Source organism: Herpailurus yagouaroundi, unplaced genomic scaffold, assembly GCF_014898765.1.
Source record: "Herpailurus yagouaroundi ecotype Mexico unplaced genomic scaffold, PumYag 28, whole genome shotgun sequence".
In the NCBI taxonomy this organism is placed as follows: domain Eukaryota; kingdom Metazoa; phylum Chordata; class Mammalia; order Carnivora; family Felidae; genus Herpailurus; species Herpailurus yagouaroundi.
Genome location: NW_024412376.1, coordinates 64,022,255 through 64,040,166, shown reverse-complemented (window position 1 = coordinate 64,040,166; position 17,912 = coordinate 64,022,255). Strand labels below are relative to the sequence as shown.

General features: G+C 38.5%; 1 pseudogene; it reads right to left on the bottom strand.

Annotated features, from left to right (window-relative positions):
- Positions 1 to 16,830: 16,830 nt before the first annotated feature.
- LOC121040317 (uncharacterized) lies at positions 16,831 to 16,929 on the bottom strand (annotated as a pseudogene).
- Between the last annotated feature and the right edge of the window lie 983 nt (positions 16,930 to 17,912).

The window sequence follows — 17,912 nt, the reverse complement described above, 5'->3', positions numbered from 1 at the left end:
GAACCAGACTAGATGTAGATCCTTGAGATCCAAGAGTAGGGTGAGTTGTTAATGGACAATAACTTTTGTGCACTTGTCACAAGGTGAAATCGCTCCTCAAACTGGGTTGAGAGAGTACTTCTTTATATCTTCATAAGGCATCTCAATTTCTTCATGACTGCATCCTCTAGAAAATAGGGGGAAAACCCTAAGTATTAGTTTAGTTTGTAAGTAAACTTAATACATTGTAATAAGAAGAAACAGCTATGTAATTTTCAGGACTCAGCACAAAGTGGAAATGTAGTCGTCCTTATTAAAAAATTAAGAACTTCAAGATGGCTACAGTAGAGTGCTAAAGCAAACCAGGGATGCTTCTGGTCACACATTCACAAAGCTACACCTGCTAAGGAATTAAACAATCCCTTTAGGTTACTCTCCATCTCTTTAAAGTGCTCAGGATCTGATTTCCTTTCTCTCTCTCTCTCTCTCTCTCTCTCTCTCTCTCTCTCTCTCTCACACACACACACACACACACACACACACAGCACATACACACAGAGTTTTATCTCACATATGGCCATCAGTGTACTATAGCCAGCTTGTACCAGCTTGAGAGAGTCAACAACTATGCACATATCTTCCCAGCTCTGTGTTTAGTGATATTGTGTGCGTAACTTGAAATCAGCCAAGGTCGGAGACTTTACAGCATGAAATTTGCAAGTACTAGAAAGCAGAGCCTTTTTCTTCAGAGAACCAGTTATTAAACATTTACCAGAACACTACTGTATATACGTTCTTAAACAAACACTGCCTTTTTTGTTCATTTGCTGTATTCCTAACATTTAGAATGATGCCCAGCACATAGAGGACACTAAGTTGTTTAACATATGAATAAATATCCTTCTCTGTAGGTTCATGACCTAGATAGCACAGTAGAGGTATTATTTCTGCCTACAAAAGAAATTCTATCATTTGAAAGCTAAATGAATATAGAAAACTCTTTTAATAAAGGCTTTCTTTTAATAAAGGCTGGCTTCAGCAACTACTGTCTTCTACCTTAATCCTCTATTAGATATTATAAACTGAATATTAGTGTTTCTGTTCTCTTTGCATTCCTGCTAGAACAGTCCTAAACTTGTTAGCCAAATAGATGCATCTGGAAAAAGACTTGGTGGAGTGGTCTGTACACAGGGATGCAAAAGGCAAAATAGTTCAAAAAATATTATCTCAGATACACATTCATTTTCTCAAAAGCCTAAACCAAAGGGAAGACACCATGGCAGGCAATTGTAGACACTGACGAAGCCAGGATGTCTTGAAAGGAGCCAAGGAGGGAGATTATGTTTCTATCAGGGACATGCCTTGGAGTCGTTCCAATCATTTCACAAAGGTGGAGGTCTATTTCTATAATGTAAAGGGGAACACTATAGTCTTCCTGTGTGTCTCGTGTCTCTTCTGTACTACTCACACCGAACACTTCACATCTGACACTTCTGGTCACCAAATGTGTAAAGATTTTTCCCCCCAAGCAATCTTATGAGATAATACCTGGTGTCCTACATTTCAATTCAGTTCTGACACTAACTTAAGTTAGCCCAGGACCCACAGGTGAAGGGTTCCATCCCACAAGACTGCCCCACCCCACTTCAGACACCAACCACAAATTGTAGGCCCCAGGTTACCTACCAGCTTGGCTACAAATCACAGGTTCTGATGACCTTTCTCCTTGAATACAGTCATTTCCTAGAACAGCCCACAGAATTTAATGAAACACACTTTCCAGGTTATTATGTAATAATAATTATATAATTATTATATAATAAAGAATGTCATAAAGGATACAGATGAACAACCAGATGAGAGTTAGATAGGGTACATACGATCTGGAAGGGTCCTGAATACAGGAGCTTCTGTCCCCATGGAGTTACCCACCTGGTATGCAGATGTGTTACCGGGTTTGGTTACCAAACCCGGTGACACATCCCTACACCTCGTACTTCCTTCATGGAAGCCTGATCTATCATTAACTCCATTTCCAACCCCTCTCCCGTCTCCGGATAATGGGGAATGGGGCTAAAAGTTCTAAGCTTCTGATCCTGGTTTGGTCTTTCTGGTAACCAGCCCCCATCCAAGATCCCATCAGGAGTCACCTCATTAAAACATAAGATATTCCTGGGGCTCCTGGGTGGCTCGGTTGAGCAACTGATTCTTGATTTTGGCTCAGGTCATAATCTCATTATTTGTCAGATCGAGCTCTGTGTCAGGCTCTGCAGTGAACATTCTTTGTCTCTCTCTCCCTCTCTCTCTCAAAATAAATCAATAAATATTTTTTTTTTAATTACACCTTTTTTGCTTTTAATTCCCTTGCCTTTGGGGATGTGTCGAGTAAGCGATTGCTACGGCTGAGGTCAGAGAGGTCTTTTCCTGCTTTCTCCTCTAGGGTTTGGATGGTTTCCTGTCTCACATTCAGGTCCTTTATCCATTTTGAGTTTATTTTTGTGAATGGTGTGAGAAAGTGGTCTAGTTTCAACCTTCTGCATGTTGCTGTCCAGTTCTCCCAGCACTATTTGTTAAAGAGACTGTCTTTTTTTCCATTGGATGTTCTTTCCTGCTTTGTCAAAGATGAGTTGGCCATATGTTTGTGGGTCTAGTTCTGGGGTTTCTATTCTCTTCCATTGGTCTATGTGTCTGTTTTTGTGCCAATACCATGCTGTCTTGATGATTACAGCTTTGTAGTAGAGGCTAAAGTCTGGGATTGTGATGCCTCCTGCTTTGGTCTTCCTCTTCAAAATTACTTTGGCTATTCGGGGCCTTTTGTGGTTCTATATGAATTTTAGAATTGCTTGTTCTAGTTTCGAGAAGAATGCTGGTGCAATTTTGATTGGGATTGAAGTAAGCCATACAGAGAAAGACAGATACCATATGTTTTCACTCTTATGTGGATCCTGAGAAAATTAACAGAAACCCATGGAGGAGGGGAAGGAAAAAAAAAAAAGAGGTTAGAGTGGGAGAGAGCCAAAGCATAAGAGACTCTTAAAAACTGAGAACAAACTGAGGGTTGATGGGGGGTGGGAGGGAGAGGAGGGTGGGTGATGGGTATTGAGGAGGGCACCTTTTGGGATGAGCACTGGGTGTTGTATGGAAACCAATTTGACAATAAATTTCATATATTGAAAAAAAAATTACACCTTCCTATCATCCAGGCAATTCCAAGGGATTTAGGAGATCTGTGCCAGGAACTGGAGACAGTGGCCAATATATATTTTTTCTATTACTTTATACATAAGCAGAATCAGTCACACTTCTTCGTATGTGTGAGGCCAAAATCTCTTTGCAAGAAATGCAGAATTAATGCTCTTTGAGTTTTTAGATAATGTACTAAAAATTCAAAGCACAAATGCCATGGGTCTTACCACTACTTGTCTTCTTTTTCTCCCTACTCCTCTCCTCTTCTTTCTCTTTAGATGTGCCCCTCTCTTCTCTCTCTCTCTGCTCTTTTTCATTCTCCCCTTTCTCATCTGTACTTCTCTCTTGGGTGCCTCCCTTCTATAGGCAATCCACAGTGAGGCAGATTGCTGAATGAAAGAAAAAATAAGGAAATAGGACCAGAATTCTACCTCAGTGCATTTTACATTCCTGGGAGTTGAAGCACTGGGTCCTCTGGGTGGGCACAGGCACATCTGCAACTATTTCTAGGTGTATTATACACTTTGGAAAATTTTATATTAACTTTTTTTATGGAAAAAAGATTAGTCCTGACATTTTATGCATCTTTAAGTGACTCTATAATTTAACTTTCGCTCATACCCTTCCTCACATGGCAGAAAGAGTCCTGTGTGTTTATCAAATCTTATTTCACTTTCTTCTTCCCTGACACATAGAAGGACAATATTTTCCACCTATTTTGGAGCTCGGTTGAAACTATTTTACTGAGTTTAGGCCACTGGATATAAAGCAAACCTAGCCATACAAAATCCACAACTAACCATGTTCTCCTCCCCTTTTGTTTGCCATCACTTGCTTAAAATGACAGTATACAGGATGCTAGATCACTTAGCTACCACTTGGAGGGGTACCCTGAAGGGGAGCCTCCCCCCCCACATTAAACTGACATCAGCTAGAAATAAACCATTGAGATTTGATATTTGTTACTGCAGCCGAGTCAATCCTATCCTGACTCTTTTCTCAGGAACGCCCTCACAGCCCTAGGATTCATTCTAATTGTACATACACAGGTCATATAACCATTCCTGAAACAATTATTATGGTCAAGGAAGATTTGGCACATTGAACAAGCTTGGGTCATATGCTGTTCTCCACAGGTTGGACATAGAACCTTGGCAAACAAATGGATTGATATTGAGGTAAGAGTTGATATGCCAGAAAAAATCACAGAATTAGTTTTGTTTTTTGGGTGTTTTGTTTTGTTTTATTTTGTTTTTTTTAAGTGAAGATGGCAAGGAAAGACAGGGAATAAATGCTGGAGTCCAAAAACGTCATGGGCTTTTAGGAATTGTAATTAGGCTATTTTTATTTTATTTTATTTATTTATTTTATTTATTAAACATTTTTTTTTCAACGTTTATTTATTTTTGGGACAGAGAGAGACAGAGCATGAACGGGGGAGGGGCAGAGAGAGAGGGAGACACAGAATCGGAAACAGGCTCCAGGCTCTGAGCCATCAGCCCAGAGCCCGACGCGGGGCTCGAACTCACGGACCGCGAGATCGTGACCTGGCTGAAGTCGGACGCTTAACCGACTGCGCCACCCAGGCGCCCCATATTTTTATTTTAATAATCATTAATGTTAAGAATTAGTTGTAGGTAAGTCTAAAAAGGCAAATTAAATGCAATTTTAGAAATTCCAACCTGGAATACAAGATAGGTCACCTACTCCTTAAAATTTAGGGAATCGTGTATTTTGTGAGGTGGGAAGTTATTTGATGTGTTTAATGAGAGCAGTTTTTTTTTTAAAGAATATTAACTTGATAATGGTATGCAGGATAGATTAAGATTGAAAAAAAACTAGTTGAGAAAATTACAATCCAAAAACAGAGTGATAATAGATAGTAGTGGCGGTGGAGGAGGGATGATAAAGAATTGACACATTGAGTTACATGAGAAAGGAAGAATTGACAGGTTTCCATGTCTGATGTGATGTGGGGAGATAAGGAGGAATCAAAGATGATTTAAAGGTTTAAAACTTGCACAGGGAGATTATATTTGGGCAAGATGATGGACTTTAGTACATTGAGTCTGAGATGCCTATTAGACATTAGACGTTCAAATGGTGGGTGAGCAGTTTTGCAACTGTAATATGGGAAAATGATCTAATGTAGAGAGAAAGATTTAGAAAGCATCTACATAAAGATACTTGTTGATAAGATTCCTTAGTGAGAGTAGAGATTATGTAAAGCAAAGGTCTGGGACAACTTGGGCAGTTGCCACCATTGGGACAGAGTTGAGGTAGGACAAATCAGCTGAAGAATGAAGAAGAAACAGAAGAGTAAAAGGACAAGTAGTGTGTGTCAAGGGAGGGGAAATCTTAAAATTGCCCAATGCTACACAGTGTGACACTGAGTCACTGAGGATCTTGAAGTTTCAACAGAGCGAAGATGAAGTTTCAGAAGAGCTAAATTTTGAAGTGTTAATGAAATGGCAAATGGTAAGGAAAAGGTGTTAAAAGTCAGGGAGGAGATAAAATGGTAGATTAAAGGCACATTGTAGTTGAACAAAGGTTTCCCCAGGACTGAGCAGACCTGTGCATTTTTAAATCAGAGGAAAGAATACCAGAGAAGAGGAAGAGATTTTGTTGTTGTTTTGTCGGTTTGGGTTTTTTTGTTTTGTTTTGTTTTGGCTGTTTTTAGTTTTTTCAGAATACTAGTAATAATAATGATACCTTTTATTGACACCTAATATGTGTCAAGCACTATGGTAAGTACTTTTCAGTTATATTTTTCCAGTTATTATACTCATTTTACAGATGAAGAAGTGAAAAATCAGAAAGGTTAAATAACTTGACAAGATCAGTCAGCTGTTGAGTGGTGGAGCAGGATCAATGTCCCTTGAAGTGAATTCACTTTCAATGATACCCTACAGTCTCTGAAGTTCCCAACAGTGCTAGCATGATATAATCCATCAGAAAGTTCTCAGAGAAAGAGCCTGGGTATATTATGAAAATCTTCCAGGGACTTCTGACAAGGACCCATGAGTTTACCTCAGCAAAGCAAACAAGTGCCCTGTCTCTGGAGCCTTCTCTTCTGTACCCATTTACTAAAAACGGTAATATGTAGTTAGTTACACATGGTTTGAATTTTGTATCACGAATGAATCTTTGAAGGTAAACAAGCTTCCTTTCTTTTATTAGATAAAAATTATATAGTTCTTTTGCATTTTAAATTAAGAAAAGCTGAGAACCAAATTAAGAACTCTGCTGAGATAAGAGATCAACCCAATTACTTGAATATATCTATTCCCTAGTGGCCTTATTCTTTCAGTTGTTGTTTTATATTTATTTCGAATTCTTTCAAGTCATTTGGATATCCTTTGGGAAAGTAAGTGGTGTAGATGTGGATTTATGCTGTATATACTGCTTTGTTGGTTGGCAATCCTTCTCTCTGAAGGATAGGTAGGTTTTCAGCAGGAAGACATGTTGGTGAAAAGGACATTCCAGATGAAAAATAGCAGAGGTAAATAAGCTGAGGCAAGCAAGCTCATTTCAGAACGCAAGAAATAGTACAGTTTGAGGATGTTGTAGAAACACAGAATAAAATGTGTAAGTTAAGAAGTTGTTGGGGCTCCTGAGTGGCTTGGTTGGGCATCTGACTCTTGATTTCAGCTCAGGTCATGATCTCACGGTTTGTGAATTCAGTCCTGAGTCCAGCTCTGCACTGACAGTGCAGAGCCTGCTTGGGATTTTCTCTCTCCCTCTCTCTCTCTGTCCCTCCCTTGCTCACTCTCTCTTTCAAAGGAAATAAATAAACATTTAAAAAAGAAAAATTGATAAAAGTGAGTACTTAAAATGAATTTGTATATATATATAATTATATAAATTTATATTAAATTATTTATGGATGGAAAAGTTATTTTTTTAAAATGGAGAAAATATATAAAACTCCAGAAGCATTCTGGGCTCAGGATGCTCCAGATATCATTCAGGTCTTCGTCCACTTTAATTTTTTTTAATGTTTATTTATTTGTGAGAGGGAGAGAGACAGAGTGTGAGCAGGGGAGGGGCAGAGAGAGAGGGAGATACAGAATCTGAAGCAGTCTCCGGGCTCTGAGCTGTCAGCACAGAGCCCAACACGAGGCTTGAACCCACGAACCATGAGATCATGACCTGAGCTAAAGTGGGTCGCTCAACCGACTGAGCCCCAGGCACCCCAGGTCTTATTCCACTTTAAAGAAACTGAAAGTTCAGATCATAAGGTGGTGCAGCCTGCATGTAGTGTAAGTAAGGAGGCACTTCTGATCTCCACCAGAGGACTAGGCCCTGGCCCTATATTGCATGTGGCTGCCCATGCTTCACAGCAAGTATAAACTATTAAGGTGTGTTAACAGTATTTTCTGTGATTCCGCCTTTTAACTGACTTCTTCAATTAATCACTTAGCTATGGGTCAATAAGGAATCACTGGAGATTTTGACATAAGGAATTGGCATATTCAACACAATTACAGTGGGATTTGTTCTATTTAATAAACATTTTCACCTACCTCTCAACATGAAGTATTTTAATACACTTGCATTAAAAATTTAGCAGCTTGCTGTATGGGTTAAATAGAATTTCCTCCATAACTGAACTTGATATCAATGTACAAATGCAGGACAATGTCGTGGGACTAAAGGAAGACTAATGGGTTCAAGTCCTGGTTTTACCACTTAGCAGTGCATGAGTTTGAACAAGGTGGTTGTCCTTTCCTTGCCTTAGGTTCTTCATCCATAAAGGAGGATAAGAATGGAACCTCTCTGGGCTGAGATTAGAGAAATACTCATTCCAGAGACTCAAGAGTATAGGATACTTTGCCTGATATAGGAAGATAAGGATTTTGGTGAATTTGTACTGTACCTTTCTTTTTTTTCTTTTTTTCCCTTATTTTTAAATTTAAATTTTAGTTAACATACAGTGCAATACTGGTTTCAGGAGCAGAATTCAGTGATTCATGACTTACATACAACACCCAGTGCTCATCACAAGTGTCCTCCTTAGTACCTATCACCCATATAGCCCATCTCCCACCTACCTCCCTCTGTCAACACATAGTTTGTTCTCTATCATTAAGAATCCATTGGGGCACCAAGGTGGCTCAGTCAGTCAAGCCTGACTTCAGCTCAGGTCATGATCTCACGGTTCCTGAGATTGAGCCCCACATCAGGCTCACAACTGTCAGCACAAAGCCCACTACAGATCCTCTGTACTCTTCTCTCTGCCCCTCCCCACTTGTGCTCTCTCAAAAATAAACATTTTGAAAAGAGTCTATTGTGGTTTGTTTCCCTCTCTTCTTTCCCCCACCCCTTCCCATATGTTCATCTGTTTTGTTTCTTAAATTCCACATGTAAGTGAAATCATATGGTATTTGTCTTTCTCTGACTGACTTATTTTCTTAGCATAATAGATTCGAGCTCCACCCATGTCATTGCAAATGGCAAGATTTCATTCTTTTTGATAGCTCAGTAATATTCCATTGTGTATATATATACCACATTTTCTTTATCCATTCATCAGTTGATAGACATTTGGGCTCTCTACGTAGTTTGGCTATTGTTGATAATGCTGCTATAAATATCGGGGTGCATGTACCTCTTCAAATCTGTATTTTTTTATCCTTTGGGTAAATACCTAATAGTGCAATTGCTAGATTGTAGGGTAGTTCTTTTTTAGTTTCTTGAGGAATCTCCATACTGTTCTCCAGAGTGGCTGCATCCATTTGCACCAACAGTGCAAGAGGGTTCCCCTTTCTCTGCATCCTCACCAACACCTGTTGTTTCTTGTATTGTTAACTTTAGACACTCTGACAGGTGTGAGGTGCACTGTACCTTTCTAAAATATTACTAGAAAATAACTCTACAAGGTGAACACAAAATCCATAAAACTACTACTTCATTATCTTGCTGCTGAATTATATGCCAGCGTGGCCAATTGTCAGCAATTCTGAGTTCATGTGTAAGGATAATCTAGTCAATTGGGAGTCTTCTGTATGACAAATGAAGCCTTCCCTCAGCTTTATATACTGGGGCCAGTTTTCTCTCTACACCTATTTGGATACAGATGTGTTATATCAACTTCAGCTCAGAAGGAAAGTGTTTCCTAAGTCAAAGGCAGTTATTATAATCTCCCATTGGCTGAAGATCATGTTATAAGTAAGAAGCAAAATTTTTCCACTGTACTACAAGCTTTCTACAAGGCAGACTGAATATCAGATATAACTCTAGTAAAGATATAAAACGCAACATATCAAAATACTAATTTTTCTGAGGACCCAGTCTTGCTATGATGCTCTGAGACTCTGAAAAATTTCTTAAAAAGATTATGTGTATGTATGCATATACAAACCCCGAATAAAAGATATGCAAAATTCAGACTCCCTTGCATCCTTAAGAAAATATTCTTTTTTTTTCCTTAAGAAGGTATTCTGAGTCACACTTCTGGCCACTTTCATTGTTGTAACAGCTTTTATGAATGTCCCTGAGCTATATAGATGCCTGTTACATTCAATCATGGTCATTCTGACCAAGTTTCACATAAATAGTAATGAAAAATTTTAAAGAAAGGAAGAAAAAGAGAGGAAAGGAAAGTAGAGATGAAGGCAGGAAGAAAGGGAAAGAGAGAGAAGGAGATTCATTGCCCATTGTTGCCATAAGTGAAAAGGAAGAGAAACTATAAGTGGAGATAATCTTTCTGGGACATTCCTGCATATAAACAATTCCCCAAATACCATCATCTCCTTTTGGACATGTCTCTTTTTCTCTTGTTCCCTACGAGCTGAGCTGGAACTCAGCTCCAGGAAAGCCCCGGCGGAGGGAGGGCAGAAAGGGTGTAAGGCAGCCAACTTTTCCATTTCCCCTCTTGGGCTGTTTTTCCATCTTACAGTTTGCCCTGATTCAGAACGAGAAGGTGAAACCATACAGAGGGAGATGGCATCAGCCACTTTCCCTCTGTGACCAAACCACATAACAACCAAGGCTTAATATCAAAGAGTCCATGAAAGCAAGGCCTGGCCATTCAAGACAGGCTTGTTTCAAACCCTGGTCCAGTTTTGCCCCATGAATTTTGGACTTTCCCAAAGGGAAGCATTTGGAGCAGTTGTTGAACAAACTTCCTGGCAACCACAGAGGCATTGGATTCTATAATGTGCACTTACAGCCTGCCCTCACTAACACTACCTCCACCTGTCCTGACTCCCCTGTATCACTAGACACTGCCAATGATGCAGGTGTTGTTTCCTTTCACTCATCAGCACCCAAATCCATGGGGTTGTGAAGGGTTAACAGCCTTTCTTATTAATAAGAAACTGTTAGGTCCTGTGGTCACAGAAGCAAAATGAATCATGATTAGAAATATCCATCTCCCCCCCCCTCCCTTGATATGATGCCATTAATTAAACCATAAATATGGAAAAAATCTCTCCAGTTTGTAAAGCCCTAAAAAGACAAACTGAGTTTGAAATTATCCTTAATTATGCCAGTGTTTAACAATAAACTTTGTAGTGTGGGAACCTCAGCTCACTACCCAGTACATTCATGGACTTTCTGTTGACATCAGAAGAAAACTGTTTAAACTTTCTTTAATTAAACTTTCTTTAATAATGCCAAGGCTTTGGGGCACCTGGGTGGTTCAGTCGGTTAAGTGTCCAACTTCAGCTTAGGTCATGATCTCGTGGTCCATGAGTTCGAGCCCCATGTCAGGCTCTGTGCTGACAGCTCGGAGCCTGGAGCCTGCTTTGGATTCTGTGTCTCCCTGTCTCTCTGCCCCTCCCCTGCTTGCACTCCATCTCTCTCTCAAAAATAAATAAACATTGGGGCGCCTGGGTGGCGCAGTCGGTTAAGCGTCCGGCTTCAGCCAGGTCACGATCTCGCGGTCCGTGAGTTTGAGCCCCGCGTCAGGCTCTGGGCTGATGGCTCAGAGCCTGGAGCCTGTTTCCGATGCTATGTCTCCCTCTCTCTGCCCCTCCCCTGTTCATGCTCTGTCTCTCTCTGTCCCGAAAATAAATAAACGTTGGAAAAAAAATTAAAAAAAAAAAAAAATAAACATTAAAGATTTTTAAAAAATAATGCCAAGTCTTTGGGGTGCCTGGGTGGCTCAGTCAGTTGAGCATCCACACTTGATTTGGGCTCAGATTATGATCCCAGGGTCTCATGGGATTGAGCCCCACATCAGGCTGTATGTCTGTCTGTCTGTCTGTCTCTCTCTCTCTCTCTCTGCCCCATCTCCCCTACTTGTGTGTGTCCTCTCTCTTAAAATAAATACATAAATAAAAATATGCCAAGACTTTTATATTTATAATCGAGAATCACTATTCAATATATTTACTGATTATGTTTTTAATGGTTAAAAGATTCAGTTATAAGCAGAGAATGTTATTTATTAGAGTTAAATGTTACTTTCTGCAAATGTCTGAAATTGCTACCCCTAGGTTGATAGGAATCTTGCATGTTAAAGTATCACCAGTTTGTGGGATGAGTGGGAAGAATAGACACTTCTCCCTCACTCCTGCACTTTATCAATTCCCATCTCACTGCTGGCCTCTCTCTGCCCTTTTCCTCATGTGTGTCAAGAAAGGAGGTAGACATCGGGGAAGACTGTGGGGTTTTTTTTATTTTTATTTTTATTTTTATTTTTAAAAAAATTTTTTTTTCAACATTTATTTATTTTTGGGACAGAGAGAGACAGAGCATGAACAGGGGAGGGGCAGAGAGAGGGAGACATAGAATCGGAAACAGGCTCCAGGCTCTGAGCCATCAGCCCAGAGCCTGATGCGGGGCTCGAACTCACGGACTGCGAGATCGTGACCTGGCTGAAGCCGGACGCTTAACCGACTGCGCCACCCAGGCGCCCCTGTGGGTTTTTTTTTTTTTAAATACACACAATATTTATTTGTCTATTATATCTTTTTTGTTGTTTTTGCTTTTTTATATTAAATATAATTTATTGTCAAATTGGTTTCCATACAACACCCAGTATGTTTTCACTCATATGTGGCTCCTGGGGAAGATTGTTTTAAAAGTGGTCTCTGGGTGTCTAACTCTTGGCTTTGGCTCAGGTTGTGATCTCATGGTTTATGAGACAGCCCCATGTGGAGCTCTACACTGACAGCACAGAGTCTTGGGATTCTCTCCCTCTCCCTCTCCTTGTGCCCCTCCCCTGCTCTTGCTGTCTCTCTCTCTTTCTCTCTCTTTCTGTCTCTCTCTCTCTCTCTCTCTGTCTCAACTTTAAAAAAGTGTTCTCAATAATTTCTCTCTCCCCAGACCCTTTATAATGTGACTTAGCCACTTCTTCCACCCAGAGGTGCAATTAATTTCTCTGCCCCTTCAATCTTAGTTGGCCTTATAATTTGCTTTTGCCGATAGGGCGCCGTGCAAGTGATGGGTTGTGGCTTCTGAACCTCTCAGCCTTGAGTGGCCTTGTAGCTTCTTCTCTAGCCCCTTGTATGTTGCCACTACATAATGAAGCCCAGTATTTGTTAAGGCTACACTTCTTAACAAAGAGAGAACACATGAGAGAAAGGCCCAATCAATAGCCAAAGCCAACCACCAAATGTGTAACAGTGCTCAGTTTAGATCATCTAGCCCCAGTCAAGCTGCAGATGACTGCAGCTACATGTGTGACCCAGACAAGACCAGCAGAAAGATGCCCCACTGGGTCCAGTGCAAGTGGATGTCCCATGGTATTTTTTAAACTGAGATGTAAGTTACATATAGCATTGTGTAAATTTAAGGTGTACACTGTGTTGAATTGATACATTTATATATTACATTATGATTACCACCACAGCTTAAACTTATACCTCTATCATGTCACAAAATTGTCATTTCTTTTTTGTGGTGAGAACATTTAAGATAGAGTTTCTTAGCAATTTTGAAGTGTATAATATGATATTGTTGACTATAATCACTATGCTGTGCATTAGATGTCCAGAACCTATTCATTTTCTAAGTGCAAGTCTATGTCCTTTAATGACATCTCCCCAATTCCCCTACACACCAGCCCCCAGTAACCACCATTCTACTCTATTTCTACAAGCTTGGCTTTTTTGATTCCACAGATAAGTAATATCATACAATATTTGTCTTTCTCTGTCTGGCTTACTTCATTAAGCACAAAGTCCATCCATGTCAGACTACAAATGGCAGGATTTCTTTCTTTCCCATGGCTGAATAATATTCCAATTGTATATGTATTCTACAACTTCCCTATCCATTCATCTACTGACAGACACTTAGATTGTTTCCATATTTTGGCTATTGTGAATAATGCTGCAAAAAACATGGGAGTGCAGAGATCTTTTCAGAATCCTGTGTTCATTTCCCTTGGATGCATATGCAGAAGTGGGATTGCTGGATCATATGATAGTTGTATTTTTAATTTTTTTAAGAACTTCCACACTGTTTTACATAGTTGTTACTCCAATTTATAGTCCCACCAATGGTGCACTGATTTCCTTTTCTCCATCTTCATTAACTCTTGTTATCCCTTGCCTTCTAGATGATAGCCACTTTAACAGATGTGAAATGATACCTTAAATTGTGGTTTGTATTTGCATTTCCCTGATGTTGAGCATCTTTTCATGTATATATTGGCCATTTGGATATCTTTTTTGGAAAAATGGCTACTCATTTCTGTGCCCATTTTTAATTGGTTTGTTTGGTTTTATTGTTAAGTTGTATGAGTTCTTTATATATTTTGGATATTAAGAACTTATCTATATGTCATTTGCAAATATTTTTTCCTGTTTCAAAGGCTGACTTTTCATCTTGTTGATTTTTGCTTTTTGTTGTTTCTTTGTTAGTTTGATATAGTCCTACTTAGTGACTTTTGCTTTTGTTGCTTGAAATTTGGGTGTCACATCCAAAAAATTATTGTCAAGACCAATGTCAAGGAGATTCTTCCCAATGTTTTCTTCTAGGAGTATTCTTCTAAGAGGTCTTACATTTAAGTCTTTAAATGATTTCAAGTTAATTGTTGTGAGTGGTGAATGATAGGGATCCAATTTCATTTTTCTGCATGTAATTATCGAATTTTCTTAGCACCATGTTGAAGGGATTATCCTTTCCCCATTGAGTGCTCCTGGCTTCCATATCAAATATTAGTTGACAGTATATGTGGGGATTCATTTCTGGGGTATTTTGTTCCATTGGTCCATGTTTCTATTTTTATGCCAATATCATTCTGTTTCAATTACCACAGCTTTGTAGTATAGTTTGAATTCAGGAAGTACAATGACTGAAGATTTGTTCTTTTGGCTCTTTGGGGTCTATTCTGATTTCATACAAATTTTAGGATTGTTTTTCCTATTTCTGTGAAAAATGTCATTGGAATTTTGATAGGGATTGCATTGAATCTCTAGATGGCTTTGGGTAGTATGGACATTTTAACAATTTTAATTCTTCTTATCCATAAACACAAGACCTTTCTAGGTGTGTCTTCTTCATTTCTTTCATCAAAGTTTTATAGTTTTTTTATGTATTTTTATTTAGTATTTTATGATTTTTGATGCTATTGTGAATGGGATGGTTTTCTTTACTTCTTTTTCAGACATTTTGTTATTAGTAGGTGGAAGCACAATTGATTTCTGTACGTCCATTTTATATCCTGAAACTTTACTGATTTCATTGATTAGTTCTAGCAGTTTTTGGTTGCATTTTCAGGATTTCATACACGTAAAGTTTATCATCTGCAAATAATGACAGTTTTACTTCTTCCTTTCCTACTTGGATGAGTTTTATTTGGTGGACTTCCAGTACTATCAAATGAGAGTGGGCACCCTGATCTTGTTCTTGATTTTGGAGAAAAAGCTTTCAATCTTCCACCATTGAGTATGATGTTAGCTGTGGGTCTGTCATATATGGCTTTTAAGGTGTGTTTCTTGTATACCCAATTTGTTGAAAGTTTTTGTCATGAAAGATTTTGTGTGTTGTCAATGCTTTTTCCACATATATTGAATTAAACACATGGCTTTTATCTTTTATTCTATTAATGCAGTTTATCACATTTATTGATTTGTGTGTGTTGACCCATCCTTGCATCCCAGGGATAAAGCACTTAATGTGCTGTTGAATTTAGTTCACTAATATTTTGTTAAGAGTTTTTGTATTTATATTCATCAGGGATATTGTTCTATAGGGTTTTGCTGTTGTATTAATTTGTTGTTGTTGTTGTTGTTGTTTGTAGTATACTTATCTGGTTTTTGGTATAAAGGTAATGCTGGCCTCATAAAATAAAGAAGAATGAAAATGCTCATGCCTTTTCAATTTTTTTGGAAGAATCTGAAAAGAGTTGTTGTTAATTATTCTTTTAATATGTGATATAATTTACCAGAGAAGCTGTCTGCTCCTGGGCTTTCCAGTGTTGGGAGGTTGTTGATTACTAATTCAATCTTCTTGCTTATTATTGGTCTGTTAAGGTTTTCTTTTTTTTTTTTTTAAGTTTCTTTATTTATTTTGAGAGAGTGAATGTGTGTATGAGCCAGCAGGGGAAGGGCAGAGAGAGAGAGAATCCCATGCAGGCTCTGTGCTGTCATCAAGGAACCCAACAAGGGGTTCGATTCCACGAACCATAAGATCATGACCTGAGCTGAAACCAAGATACAGATGCTTAACTGACTGAGCTACCCGGGCATCCTGGTCTGTTAAGATTTTCTATTTTTCCTGATTCAGGCTTGGTAGGTTGTATGTTTCTAGGAACTTACCCATTTCTTCTGGCTTATCTTTTTTTTTTGGTCTACAATTGCTCATAGTAGTCTCTTATGATACCATGTATTTCTGTAATCCCAGGGGTAATGTCTCCTCTTTCATTTAAGATTTTATTCACTTGAGTTTCTCTCTTTTTTTTCTCTTAGTTGGTGTGGCTAAAGTTTTGTCAATTTTGTTTACCTTTTTTAAAAAACCGGCTTAGTTTCAGTGGTCTTTTCTAGTGTTTTTCTGGTCTGTATTTTATTTATTTCTGCTCTAATGTTTACTTTCCTTCACTGTGGGCTTAGTTTGTTCTTCTTTTTCTAGTTCCTGGAGGTATAAAGTTAGGTTGTTTATTTGTGATCTTTCTATTTTCTTAGCATGTATGTGTGCATTTATCACTATAAACTTTCCTCTCAGAATTGCTCGTGTAGCATCCCATTCTCATTTGTTTTGACATTTTTTTTAATTTACTTTTTATTTCTTCTTTGACCCATGGACTGTTCAGGAGTATGTTGTTTAGTTTCCACATGATTATAAATTTTCCAACTTTCCTCTTGTTGATTTCTAGTTATACTATTGTGGTTGGAAAACACTTGGTATGATTTCAGTCTTCTTAATTTGCTAAGACTTGCTTTGTGGCCTATCATCTGATCTATCTTGGAGAAGGTTCTGTGTGCACTTGAGAAGAATGCATATTCTGCTGCTCATGGACAGAACATTCTGTATATGTCTGTTAGGTCCATTTGGTCCAATGTACGGTTCAAGTTCAACATTTTCTTGTTGATATTCTCTCTGGCTGAACTATCCACTGCTGAAAGTGAGGTATTGAAGTCTCCTACTATTATTATATTGTTGTCAACTTCTCCCTACAGAATTGTTACTATTTGCTTAATATATTCTGGTGCTCTGATATTCAGTGCCTATATTTACAATTATTATATCTTCTTGATGATTTGACCCCTTAACAACATGGAACGCTTCATGAATTTGCACGTTATTTTGCACAGGGGCTATGCTAACTTTCTCTTTATTGTTCCAATTCTAGTGCCTGCTGAAGCAAGCACAACCCATGGTACTGTGAACAGATAAAATTTTTGTCCTTTTAAGACACTAAGCTTTCAGGTGACTTTTAAACAGCAGTAAATAATTGATAAAGACTTAATCTGATTGATGGGTCTAGAGAAGTTGAGGGGGCACATCCCAGCCTCTTTCTCTTATTCTTCTTTTGGGAGTAAGTAACCCACTGAGAATTCATGTCCTTTTTTTGTCATCCAGACCATAAATCTTATAGGATTGAGATGCACTGATACATATTTTTTCCAAATGCTAAAGAGCCAGGAGTTAAAGTCAATATGTGACTGAAATCAAGACCAATATCAAATATAAGAGGAAGAAGTAGGAATCAAGAATACATCTGAAAATAATTTTGAAAATTAATATAGTAAGTTTAGTAGTCACAAATTGAAAGATGATTAGTGAAATGAAAATGTTTTAAATATTTCCCATTTTCCTTTCTCTTTAAATTCTGTAACATCATTTCTGTTACAGAATGTAATTACATTCTGTAATATCATTTCTGTTATTCATTTTTATATGAATTTAGTTCTCCTGATTATCAGAAAGATATCTGTTTTAACAACAGTGTTTCTGTGCAGTGTTAAAAAAAATTTTTTTTTAATTTTTTAAGGTGATATTTCTGAGTTGTTTTTGGTTTTTTGCTCTATTGGTCTGGCCCACTTTTATCTGGACCCTCTCTTTCCTCCATCTATGTTGTTTCTTCCTGATCAATTTTGATTTAGCCCCTCCTATTCCATCTGAGTGTGAGCCCCTGTGGAAGGTGGGAAGGTGGTGCTGCTAAGCGATCAGCCTGACTTACTGCAGGACCCTTGCCTCATCTGCTAATCCAGGGATGACTCCCTCTCATTTCTGCGGTTGCTCTTACTGGCCACTGTGCCTCCCCATGAGTATCTGGTGGCCATTTTAGGGTCTCTTATTGTCAGGTTGTGAATCATCCCGTAGCTTTTCTATGTTTTCTCTGAAACAGG